The 13,355-nt window shown below is 37.9% G+C and overlaps 1 protein-coding gene across 12 annotated transcripts in view; it reads left to right on the forward strand.

Annotated features, from left to right (window-relative positions):
• The window catches only part of GIGYF2 (GRB10 interacting GYF protein 2), a 134,961-nt gene that overhangs the window by 2,388 nt on the left and 119,218 nt on the right, over positions 1 to 13,355 (forward strand). For 8 of the 12 annotated variants that reach the window (XR_004969477.1, XM_036320213.1, XM_036320205.1 and 5 more), the window contains exons 2-3: positions 1,344 to 1,405; positions 3,561 to 3,626. The gene's annotated coding sequence lies outside the window, so the exon portion shown is untranslated. Of the gene's footprint in view, positions 1 to 105; positions 974 to 1,343; positions 1,406 to 2,840; positions 2,935 to 3,560; positions 3,627 to 13,355 lie in introns of those variants that run through there. The other 4 variants (XM_036320211.1, XM_036320210.1, XM_036320206.1 and 1 more) reach the window with 4 other exon arrangements.

Raw genomic sequence — 13,355 nt, forward strand, 5'->3', positions numbered from 1 at the left:
TCCTGCACACCCCCCACTGGGGATATGCCCGCAACCAAGGCACATGCCCTTGACCGGAATCGAACCTGGGACCCTTGAGTCCGCAGGCCGACGCTCAATCCACTGGGCCAAACCAGTCAGGGCAAAAGTAAGTTTTTAAAGAAGGTTGATGATAAATTACCTGAAGTGATTTTTCGAAAGGAATTGCTTTTTAAGAAGGGGATCTTTGGGATAATTCAGAATATTTGAAAATGTAGAGATATAATGTTCTTTGAAGTTTAGATACAGATAAACTGAGGAAAGATATGGGATATGACCTAAAAGAAAGGTGAAATCTGTATTAACGCATGTTGTCCTTAATATGGTTAGCAAAGAATTCTTAATTATTTCTGTGTTGTCTAGCCTAGTTTAAAATTACTCAGGGACTCTTCCACTAATTTGTTTGTATATATTTTATAGCATTTTACATGTGCAGAACTTTATATGCTGAGTTTTTTATTCCTCCACTTTTACCTTTTAGAATAGGTCTTCGATTTTCATTGGAAAATTTTTCTGATTTCCTTCTAGCTTATCTCCATATTCTTATTACTGAGCTTTCATAAATGTCCTCTTTTGTTTAAAAAAATATTTTTATTGATTTCAGAGAGAAGGGAGAGGGAGAGGGAGAGATAGAAACATCATTGATTGGCTGCCTGCTGCATGCCCTCCACTGGGGATCAAGCCCGCAATGTAACTCAACCTGGGCATGTGCTCTGACTGGTTCATAAGTCGACGCTCAACCCTGAGCCACACCAGCTAGGCTGTCCTCTTTTACTTTAATTCACCTTAGGAATTTAATATTTTGGTTTTGAAATGCTTTTGCTTGTGAGTTGCATATATGAAAGATAATTTGTCCTAGGCTTGCCTGAAAATCATGAGAAGATAAGAATTACAACTTCAGGATGTGAGTGCAGCTCCTTGGCTCAAAGGAGACATAGTGATGATAGTGACAATGGTAGTGTTTTCTTTTTCTTTTTTTGTTAGGTAGTGTTTTAAGTGAATCAATTATCTTTCTCCTTTTTCTTCATTGAATTTTGAAGTGACATTTCCAAATTATAATGTCTTTGATGTCATACCAGTTCATTTGTTCTCATGACTTTGCATTTTAATACTCCATATGTCCTCTTTTTGTTGACCTTCACACTGGAATATTGATAGCAATTACTATCTAGGAGAACCTTTTTGGGTGAAAAGATTATTACTGTCCCTTCCCTCCTAAAGGATCTTTGATTTGTACCATTTTCAAAGACTGACTTCATTTGCAGTTTTCCATTAGCCCCAGCTGAGTAAATTTTCAGTACTTTGTTTTGTTCTGTTTCTTATAGATTATAGTGGGACCAGTCTCATGAGATTGAATCTACTACAGCCTATGTTGGTGTTAATCCAGGTATTTTAGAAGCAGGTTAAATGTCCATTTTTCTTTAGCAATTTAAATTGCCTAGCATTATTTGGTCATTGTTGTAAAACTTTGAATTCAAGCTTTTGTTCTCCCTCTTGACCCCCACTTGGATTTTATGATGATAATATCCTAGGATTTACATTCATGTTTAATGCCCTGAAGAAGTACATATCTTTAACGGATTTTTTTTTTTATCCTCACCAGAGGATATGTTTTTATTGATTTTTTTTTTTATTTTGATTTTTTTTAGCAAGAGAGGAAGGGAGAGGGAGAGAGAGAAACATCGATGTTAGAAAGAAACATTGATTGGTTGTTTCTGCATGTACCCCACCAGGGATCAAACTCGAAACCTAGATATGTGCTCCAACTGGGAATTGAATCCAAAACCTTTTCATGTATGGGATGTTGCTCTAACTAGCTGAGCCACCCAGCCAGGGCAAGAAGTACATAGCTTTAAAAATATCAGTAGATTTTTTAATCCATAGGCAAGCTTATTTGTATTTAGAATTTTAATATTTTTTGTCCAGATTAGCATTTGTTTTTTATTTTTTATGCTCTCTAGATGACTGAAAAATATGCTAGATTAATTATGCAGGAATACAAAATGATACCTTTGCTGAATTGCCCATAATTTTGTGGGAGGTTGAGGGAGAAGAGGGGAGAGGTTTGAAAAACAAAAGGGAATTCACTTAAATGGCCAAGATTAATTTTATAAAAATATTTTCAAAGTATTACATGCTTCCCTACTTGAAGAAATTAAGTGAGGACCACAATTTTATATTAATTATGGAGTTTCACTGAACTTGAACTTAATTTATAAAAGAAGATATTCTAGAGCTTGTTCTCTTGAGCCCAGAGGAAAGTTTGTTTTATTATCTAGTTCTCCCCTCTTCTTCTGCCTGCTTTTATAAAAAGTAGAGTGCATTGGGCAAAGTTGGATGGCCTTTTGGACATTAGAACACAGCTACTTTTTCTTGCAAAATTAAAGGTGGAAGTGGCTTTCTCAAATTGCTTTCTTTTTGTTAGTAAAATTGTCGACTTAATTATTGTTTTTGACTCTTCAGGAGCAGTGTCCAAAACATCATTTGATGTTAGCTGAGAAACTATTGTGGTTCAGTCCACTCCTTGTCACTTGAAATATCACCATCTGGTGGATTTTTAAGATACTGTCTCAACAGAGCATTAAAAGGAGGTTGTGATTTTATAACTGAAAGCATACCTGGAGCTTTGCTCCTTGGTCATTTTGGCAGTGGTATACTTCTTAGGACTCACTGATTATTTGCATAGGGTACATATTATATTGCTTTGTTGCTGGCTGTTGTTTTTTTATCAGATATGTTTAAAAAGTTAATACCAAATATGAGCAGTGATCCTTGTTTTTTTGTTTTTAATCCTCATTCAAGGATATGTTTATTGATTTTAGAGAGAGAGAGGAAGAGAGAGAGCTAGAGAAAGAGAGAGCAAAACATCATCGCTTCCTGTATACTCCTAGACCGGGGATTGAACCCAAAACATAGGTATGTGCCCTGACCTGGAATCAGACCCATAACCTTTTGGTGTATAGGATGTCACTCTGACCACCTGAGCCACCTAGTCAGGGCACAATGTGGTTTTGAATGAAAATTCTAAATAATCACTCTCCTGAAACCTTATAGTGGTGTGCATGTGTTATCTTCATCAGAATCAGAACTTTTGTTAAAAAGTTCTATATGTATTTTTCTCCTTAGCCAGTTTGCTTAGCGGTTAGAGTGTCGACCAGTTCCCTGAAGTGTCTTGGGTTTGATTCCTGGTCAGGGCACATATCCACGTTGTGGGTTGGATTCCTGGTCCGGGTACCTGGGGGTGGGCAACCAATTGATGTTTCTCTTTCACATCTCTTTCCCTAACTCTTCCTCTCTAGAATCAATGAAAAAAGCATATCCTCAGGTGAGGACTAAAACGTATTTTTCAGTTCCAATCCAGAAGTAGTGAGAGAGACTATATCTGTCAGGAAAGAGAATCTCATTTATGAGCACACCATATGATTTTAATATTTTAACCAGGTTTGGAATTCATTTCCTAGAAACATTCATAATAAATTATCTTTTTGAAGTTTCTTAAGAGATTGCTAGGTGATTTACTGTAATACTTTTATTATTTACAGTGTTAAAAGGGCCCGAACAAAGTCTGCGCAAACCACCTGCTGTGAACCAGCAGAACTTTTGAACAGGTGAGTGTTGAAGGGAATACAAAGCTGAGGTGGGTTTATGTAAACAGATGGTTTTTGCTTTGGTTATTTTGTTTTGGTTATTTTTGTCCTATTATTTCTCCTGAGGTTATAGACAGTGAGTAAACTTCTCTAGTACTGCTCAGATCCTTTATGAACCATAAGAATAATAATACCCTTTCTGCATTGATCCTGGTATAAATTTATGTCTTAAACTGTCATAATGATTTTTTTGATGGCATGAAACAGGAAGAGGAATGCTTTGGGGGCAGGGGTAAGGAAGTATCTTAAAGAACCCAAGAGCAGTTGGCTTCATGAAGGACACAATCTAGAAACGGAAGCATTCAGGAGCAAGGTTGTCCAGCTAGCACTTTTCTCCCCTTTGGCTAGTCAGTGTCCTCTCTTGTCTCTTGTCATCCTGTTTCAGTTGTCTTTCCACAGTCTGGTCTTTTATGCTTTACAAACACATGAAAGAAAATTCCACTTACTTTCTAGAGCCACAAATGAACTCAGGCTCTTGTGCCACTGGTTTAAATTGTGTCCACATTTCAGGTTCCTTTGAGGGAAAATTTGATTAGTTTAGCTTGGTCCAGTTCTCCATCATTGGTTCATTTAGTATAGCCATGGGTTTGGGGTCCAAAGTGCAACCTAGTTAGTTGGAAGATTCCTAAGAGTGGGGGAAGGCCTTAGAGAAGGTGGTGTGTTGGCTATTCTAATCAGAGACCCACAGAAGTTTCTAGATATTTTTCCTTTCCTAGAAAAATTTTCTTTATATATAGCTCATCAGTTTCAGTTTATGTGCCCTGAAGAGTTAAAATATAGGGCATATACTCTTTGAATACCATTATTAATTCCAATGGGTTAAATCTGAAAAGAAAGAAACATTAATTGAGCTATCAGCTGTTAAAGTGTGTATACATTTTTGGGGGGACCCCATATATATGCATATCTTTTGGTGAATGAGGGCCAGTAGGTCTCACCAAGCATCTTTGTTGGAACTTCCTAGTGCAGAGTTTTTTAAAAAGATTTTTAAAATTGGTTTTTAGAGAGAGAAACATCTATGTAAGCCATCAGCTGCTTCCTGCATGCCCCCTATCGGGGATCGAGCCCACAATCCTGGCATGTTTCCTGACCTGGAATCGAACCAGGAATCAAAATGGCAACCTTTTGGTGCACTGGAGGATGCCCAACCAACTGAGCCACACTGGCCAGGACCCTAGTGCAGAGTTCTAACTAAAGTTCTTTAAAAAAAAATTATATCTATATCTATATATACATATACATATATATAGATATATAAATATATATATAATATATATGAATATATGTATATATATATATTTTTTTATTGATCTCAGAGAGGTAAGGAGAGGAAGAGAGAGAAACATCAATGATGAGAGAGAATCATTGATTGGCTGCCTCCCGCATGCCCCCACTGGGGATTGAGCCGCAGCCCAGGCATGTGCCCTTGATGGGAATGGAACCCACCATCCTTCAGACAATGCTCTATCCATTGAGCCAAACTGGCTAGGGCTTAACTAAAATGTTTGATTGGAGTGGGGAAGGAATGTGGGTGGGGTTCAAATGAACACATGGGATAAAGGTTTTTTTGTTTGTTAGTTTTTTTAATTTTCAGAGAGAGGAAAGGAGAGGGAGGGAGAGAAAGGGAGAGAGAGAGAGAGAGAGAGAGAGAGAGAGAGAGAGAGAGAGAGAGAGAGAGAGAGAGAGAGAGAGAAGCATTAATGTGAGAGTGAAACATTGATCAGCTGCCTCCTGCACACCCCCTATCGGGGTTAGAGTCCGCAACTCCAGGCATGTGCCCTGACCTAGAATTGAACTGAAACCTTTCTGGGCATAGATGGCCCCCAACCAGCTGAGCCACATTGGCCAGAGTGCGATAAAGGTTTAACAAAAGGACATAAGCAAATGAGAGGCTTAGTGGAAATTTAGTGGTTACTTATTTATTTTTCATTGATTGCTTTTATAAATTTTAATCTCTGGGTACCTTTTACATTATTGAACAGCACTTAACTATTAGGAAGCAATAGAGAATTTGAAGGGTGGGACTTCTGTAAGCGAATCTACAGTCACATTATTTGGGTGGTAGAAGGGACTTGTTACTGTTGGTAAAGGATCAGTGAGACAGTATAAACTTGTATATTAACATGTTTTTGTAGTCTTTAATTATTAGTTAATTCAGAAGCAAAATTGTTTAAATAATTTTTTATTACTTAAATCTTATGTTAGTATATTAGTGTATCAAGATTTTTTAAAATTGATTTTAGAGAGGAAGCAAAAGAGAGAGACACACACCAATTGGTTGCCTCCCGAAAGCACCCCAACCAGGGATGGACCCCAAAACCTGGGTATATATTTTGACTGGGAATCGAACCCACCACCTTTTGGTGTACGGGATGACACCAAATCAACTGAGCCACACCGGCTAGGGCAGCATATTGAGATTTTTGATGCAAAGCCTAGGGATTATTAATAAAAGTGATTTATTATAAAGTGATGTATTGAATGACAGGTCACAGATGTGACTTCCTATGGTACTTCTTTTTCAGCCAAGGTTTCTTTAGTAAATTGGTTGCAGCTGAATTCATTTTTAAGGTAGAAGAGTCCATTCTCATATTGTATATTTTCTTTAATCTGGATGTTGAGGTAAGGGTTATTCAAGATTTTGTGAAGTTTAAAAAGATTTCCACATAACCTCTATAAAGGTGTCAAGGGTTTGGGGAATCCTCTCTGGAAAACATTGACTTGTAGTGAGATTATCAAATGACATGGTAATATTTATGACATTGTAATTTTCCATAGAATAGTTCACAGTTGCTAATTTTGTTCTTGTTCTTTTATCAAAAAGGGGAGAGAAAAGAGAAACATTTACATAATGTTCAGAAATAGTGGGAGAATGATAGTAATAGCTTTTCTTATAGTGATATTGTGGTCAGTATGTTCTTTGGGAACAAAGCTCCTTTTATTCAAGTTGTTGTGGGTCTGGAGGAAGTCTCAAGAGCTCTGGTCTCTTCAGTATTGGTCCCATGGTTATAGAGACTGGCAAGGAATTGGCAGAGGTACTGTCTTGGTACTTTCTAAATAGTAAATCATGGCTAAGGCTGTGAAGACATGTCCACATCCAAGGCTCTCATGATTAGACCATTGGGAGTTGAAGTGGTGCTGCCCAAACCATGGCCAGTTGAGTAAAACCATCCTGAAAGCTCAGTGGGACAGAGCCTTAATTCATGTTCTGGAATCTGATCATCTCCTTTAATCTTTTATACTGCTCCACCATAGTTAATGAAGTTTGTAATAGTGTGTTATGAGAATACTACATACACTTCCCTATATTGCTTGCTTAATCAAGTGATGCAAAGACGGGGTAGAAGTTGGTGGAGAGTGGAATAGAGTGATAGATTGGGAAAGGAGAAAAAGGGACTTTCACAAAATGAATTCCTCTGAAAATTATAAGGAAACAAGAGGCCTGGTGCATGAAATTCATGCACTGGGGGTGAGGGGGGGGGGTCCCTCAACCCAGCCTGTGCCCTCTCACAGTCTGGGACCCCTCGCTCCTTACCGCCTGCCTGCTTACTGCTCCCTATCGCTCTGCTCGCTGCTCCTTAGTGCTGCAGCGAAGGTTTCCGCCACCTCCCCTGCACTCGCCAGCTGTAAGCCTGGCTTCTGGCTGAGCGGCGCTCCCCCTGTGGGAGCGCACTGACCGCCAGGGGGCAGCTCCTACGTTGAGCTGTCATTCCACTTTTCATAGCGACCAGTCATTCCACCATTCAGTCAATTTGCATATTAGGGTTTTATTATATAGGATGGGGGAGAAAAGGGAATCAAGGAAAACTGAGCACTATATCAGTATGTAGTGAAAAGCTTGTGGCCTTTACAATTTTTTTTGTTGTTAATCTTTACCCAAAAATGTTTTTCCATTGATTTTTAGAGAGTGGAGGGAAGGGGAGAGACAGAGAGAAACATCGATGTGAGAGGGACACATCGATTGGTTGCTTCCCACATGCCCCTGGGATTGTGTACCTATTGGTATAACCGAGGTACGTGCCTTTAACTGGAATCGAACCCGGGACCATTCAGTCCGTGGGCTGATGCTCTATCCACTGAGCCAAATCGGCTAGGGCGCTTGTGGCCTTTTAAGCAGAGAAATGTGGGTTTAATTTTCTGTAACTTCTTAAATATATATATTTTTATTGATTTCGGAGAGGAAAAGAGAGGAAGAGATAGAAACGATGAGAATTATTGATTGATAAGCTGTCTCCTGCATGCCTCCTACTGGGACCCAACCCACAACCCAGGCATGTGCCCTGACTGGGAATCGAACAGTGACCTCCTGGTGGATGCTCAGCCACTGAGCCACACCAATTGGGCTTCTGTCACTTATTACCTGCCACTTTAGGTAGATAAGTTAACCACTTGAAGTTGTGTTTTCCTTACCTGTATAAAGTATATCCCATGGTGGTTGTGGGAATTAAAAATCTAAAATGCCCAGTACAATGCCTGACACATAGTAAATAGGCTCTCAGTGAGTGGTAGCTTGTCTGATTGTTACTACTATGTAAATTGGTAATTTTGATTATAAAATTTCATATTTATAATTTGAATAGAGACATCAGTGGGTTCTGTTTGTAAGTCTTTTGTCTTTGTTTTATTTTCAATCTAACAAATATTTGAATACCTTTTTCGTGCCAGCCAGGTGCTGGGCTAGCCATAATGGTGAGCTAAACATGAAAGGGTCTGTCTTGTGGCCGAGGCAGTTAAAAAATCATAGAATTAAATTTCAAAATGTGAAAAGTCTCTCTGTCCTTGGAAAAGATACATTTTTAAAACCTTACATACTTTTTTAATATAAGTGTCACATTTTGGATCATGGTGTTCATGTCATTGGTATTTTATGCTCCTTGATATACTTTCCAGGGTATATTTGTTTGTTCTGCGTTAATAGGTGTATTTCTTTTGTCATTTTTCTTTCTCTGAGATGGACATTCTCACCTTTTTGATCTTAGGACTCCTTTATCTTCTTAAAAGTTAGAGAACCCCAAAGAGCTTTTGGCTTTTTAGTTACATCTACATATAGTTATCATATTGAGAAATTTAAAATAATTTATTAATTTATTTTAAAATAATCTCATTACATGTTGACATAAATATATTTTTGGGAAAAATACCTATTTTCTAAAACATTTCTAAGAAGTTTGGTGAGAAGAGTGGCATTGTTTTACCTTTTTGCAAATTACTTTTGCTTTATAGAAGGCAGCTGGATTCTCTTATCTGCTTCTGTATTCAATTCGTTGTTTATTACTTTGTTTGAAGTATATGAAGGATATGTATGTAGTTGGAAAAGGGAGGAGTATTTTAAGAACCTTTTCAGATAGTTGCAGGCATTTTTTGATAAACTAAAATTCAGCAAGTATTCATTATTAAAGATTAGTTGCAATGTGAAATCTGAATTTATCAATGCACCTTTTGTACTGTTACATTAAAATATATTGGTCTCGCACATTTAATGGATATTTTATATTACACATTATATAAAAAAAAATCACATTTGTTAATGTGAACACCCATCAAAAAAAGCCCTTCAAGTATTGAGAAAGTCTAAGTACTTGAAAACCTGTCAAGCTTATGGTGGTGAATAGGAGTTTTCCAAAATTTTAATTTTTGCTTGAAAGCTCAAATTTTATAATTGGCAACAACTGTACTGTCAGTTGTTTTCCGTGAAGTGACAGTTTCACTTTGTTCATTTAAAAATTTTTTTTTCATTGATTTCAGTGAGAGGAAGGGAGAAAGGGATAGAAACAGCAATGATGAAAGAATCATTGATCAGCTGCCTCCTGCACGCCCCCCTACTGGGAATCGAGCCCCAAACTCTGGCGTGTGCCCTGATGAGGAATTGAACCATGCATAACCTCCTTGTTCATGGGTTGATGCTCAACCATTGGGCCATTCTGGCCAGGCATCACTTCGTTCATTTTTGAAAAATATGTTTGCTAAGTATGTAGGTCTGGATAATCATGTTTGTGTGTCAGCTCTTCTTTCAAGTTAAAATAATGTTCTATGAAAAAAATGAGTTCACAGCTCAAAACAATCTCCTAAGTGTCTTTTCTTTGAGACCACGGTGTGCAGCAGAAGTGCTTTATGAATATTTCCCATTTCATTATAGAGAACGTTAAAAAGATGTATACAGAGGGATCAAGATGAATAAAATCAATCATTTTTACTGCTTTATCTAGGGCATTCTTAAGTAAAACTGGCTTTTTTCTCTCCTGTGAGTATATAACAGTGGTAGTCAAGAATACAATGATTGCCAGTACATTTTGGTGCCATTAATTTGAATGATGCTAAGGAGCCAGCAGCTTTCCTCATCACAGCTTTGCATGATCAGTGCAGTGCTAACACAGTGAAAAAATGCAAATAATACCTTAATATTATTATAAAAATTGTTTTGGCATCATGGATACCTTAAAGGAGTTCTGCTGGAAGACTTTGAGGATTGTTGCTCTGGGGAGTGGAGCAGTTTTCATTGTTAGGTTTATATAAGCTACATTGATTTTTTTTTTTTAAAGCATTAATTGTTTGAAATAGAAACTGGAATAATAAACACATCATTGAAGATTTTTAGATTCAGTGAAGGGTTAGTGCTGGGTAGATATATATGTGTTCATAAGTTGTGATTAGTTATATAATAGTCTTCACCAGCACTATTTGACAGAACTTTCTGCTGTGATAGAAATGATCAATAAATCTGCACTATCAAAGACTGGAGCCACTAGCCACATGTGACCATTTAGCACTTGAAATGTTAATGTGACTGAGGAACTGCATTTTTTTAAATTTACAAAACCTTTTTTATTACAAGTCATATTTCCTTATTTTTATATGTAGTAGGCTTTATTTATTTATTTAATCTTCACCCGAGGATATGTCATTGAGTTTTAGAGAGAGAAAGGAGAGGGAGAAAGAGAGAAACATTGATCATCTATGTGAAAGATAAACAGTAGTGGGTCGCCTCTCATACCCTTTCTTCCTGCACATGTCCTAACGGGATCGAACCCGAAACCCTTCAGGATACAGGATGATGCTCCAACCTTTTGAGCCACCCAGCTAGAGCAGTAGGCTTTATTTTTAAAAACAGTTTTAGATTTACAGAGAAATTGAGAAAGTGGTTCAGAGAGTTCCTATATATATTACAACCAGTTTTCCCTATTAACATATTATTAAGGTACACTTACTACAGTTAATGAACCAATATTGATACAGTGGGGCCTTGACTTACGAGTGTCCCGACTAACGAGTTTTTTGAGATATGAGCCGTCTCTCGGCCGATTTTTTGATTTGAGTTGCGAGCTAAAATTCGGGTTACGAGCCAGCTTCAGATACCCCACCGCTAGTTGGCGCAGCGAACGTCACAGTGAAACACCACATCAGCCCAGCGTCACGTGTCTCACTCGTTCACTTTTTGATTTGACATACGAGTAATTTGAGTTACGAGCTCCGTCACGGAACGAATTAAACTTATAAGTTAAGGCCCCACTGTACATTGTTACTAACTAAAGTCCATAGTTTATTTGGTTTTCCTTAGTTTTGTCTAGTGTGTTTTTCTGTTCCAGGATCCCATCCAGGATACCACATTACATTTAGTTAGGGTAGATCTTTGTCTGAGGCCCTTATCCCTGCCAAAGGAGAGAAAAGATCAGAGGAGGAAGGTGAGAGCCTTATCATCTGCTCTGTCACAGTTGCTTTCAGCATGAGAAAGAAATGCTAATAGGGTGGCCTTGGAACTTAGAATATTTTGCTCACATTCCCTCAGACGCACTTTATGCCATTATGTCCACTTTATGCCCTTTTCTGACTTCTTCCTCAAAGGTTTGAGTGTTCCTATGTTTAAGAGGTTCTAGGACTAGGACTAGTTCTCTCAGAATTCTTGAGGGCTGCTAATTTCACTGTGCCATATACTATTGTCATCATCTGTTGGGAACTGAATGAAAGTTCATCTGTTAATTCGTCCTTTTTGTAGTTCCATCTTCATACCACCCTGAATTTTTTCTTTATACCCAATCTCTGTTTCATTTCTTTCCAAGATATTTTTTCTGAGGACTCTGATATGTCACTTTTGTGTTAAACCGTTCCATGTGCTAAACTGTTCATAGGATGTTTTCCAGTACTTTAAGGTAGCTGAAGCCCATCTTGCCCTGATAATTTTACCTTCTCTTTCACCCTCAGGCTGCCAGTACATTTTGTTGCACAGTGGTAGGTGCAATAGCAGACAGAATCAGGATCTTCATCCTGTTTCATTCAGATGCCTGTTCTATTTCTTTACTAGGGTGACCATTCACCTTGCTTGCTCCTATTGTCTCTATATAATTAATACCCTTTCACACAAACATTTTCTGGTTTAGACGATAGATTATATATAGTCACCTTAGTCATTATTCCTCCATCTTTTGTGCAAAATCCCTTTTCCTTTGAAGTTCATGCTGACAATACAACCATGATTCCCATTATTATCATCAGATAGAGACTCTGGTCTCACCCTTTGGTTCACTGTCTTTTCTGCTCTCTCCTTTCTACTATTATCCTGAGGTGACTTCAGAGTTCTCCCAGGCTCCTGGTTCCTTAACTTACCTGCACTCTAATTATTCTAGTGTTTTCAATTTTATCCCTACTACACCAGTTTTTGGATATTGCCAACATCTCCAATTTGTAAACTCTCTTCCTTCCCCATTGTGCCTAAATCACACTTTAGCCAGAACCTTCCACTTTGCCCTCTTACTCTTCCATTCATTGCTGACAAACCCGTTGTCATTTCCTCTGTCATTTGCCTACTTACCTGAGAGAATTGAGGCCATCAAATGTGACTTATCCTCATCCTCCTAGCCGCCACCCCCCGCCCCCCCCCCAAAAAAAACTAACCCAAAATCACAAAAAAACACAACAATCCACAGAATGTTTGGAGGCATCCTAGTCATCTGGTTCTACTTTCCTCTTGTCACTAGTCCATAGGAGTGTAGGAGTGGAGTCTTTTTTTTTCTCCTTATTTGTTCTCTGAAACCCCATACCTGCTGCCTTCTCAGAGACTTCTCTTCCATGATATATTTGCTAAATTGTTTCTTCTCTTTTTTATTCTACTAATACTTTTCCATTAGGATATTTTTAATTAATTTATTATTATTTTTTTTTTTACCTGACAGTCCCTCCACCTCACACTGCCTCTGGGTCACTGACACATTCTCGGAGGGAGGGGGAGGGCCATTAGGATATATTTATCTAGAATAAAAAATGGAAAATTTCTTTCTACTGGATGCCATTTCTCTTCACCTTTTCACAGCTAAGATTCTATAAAGAATTGACTGCATTTGTAGCATTTCCTTTCTCACTTCCCTGCCATTACTCATCCCACAGAAATCTGGCTCTGTCCCCACCCACAGTTCTATACTGTGCTCTTCAAATCACCAATGATTTCATTGTGGAAGCCAATGAAGACTTTTTAGTCTTTCTCTTTTTGATTTAAACATTTGAGACTTTTGAATTCTTCCATTAAAAACAACAACTGTACCAGAACTATCTTTGTTGTATACACAAATTAGAAACTTACTAGGAAAGGATTACCCATAATTCCACCATTCAGAAGTAAAAACATTAACATCTTGTGGCATCCTTCCTATATAATAAAAGGCTAATATGCAAATCAACCGAATGGCAGAACGACCAGTTGCT

This window comes from Myotis myotis, unplaced genomic scaffold (assembly GCF_014108235.1).
Source record: "Myotis myotis isolate mMyoMyo1 unplaced genomic scaffold, mMyoMyo1.p scaffold_m19_p_8, whole genome shotgun sequence".
In the NCBI taxonomy this organism is placed as follows: domain Eukaryota; kingdom Metazoa; phylum Chordata; class Mammalia; order Chiroptera; family Vespertilionidae; genus Myotis; species Myotis myotis.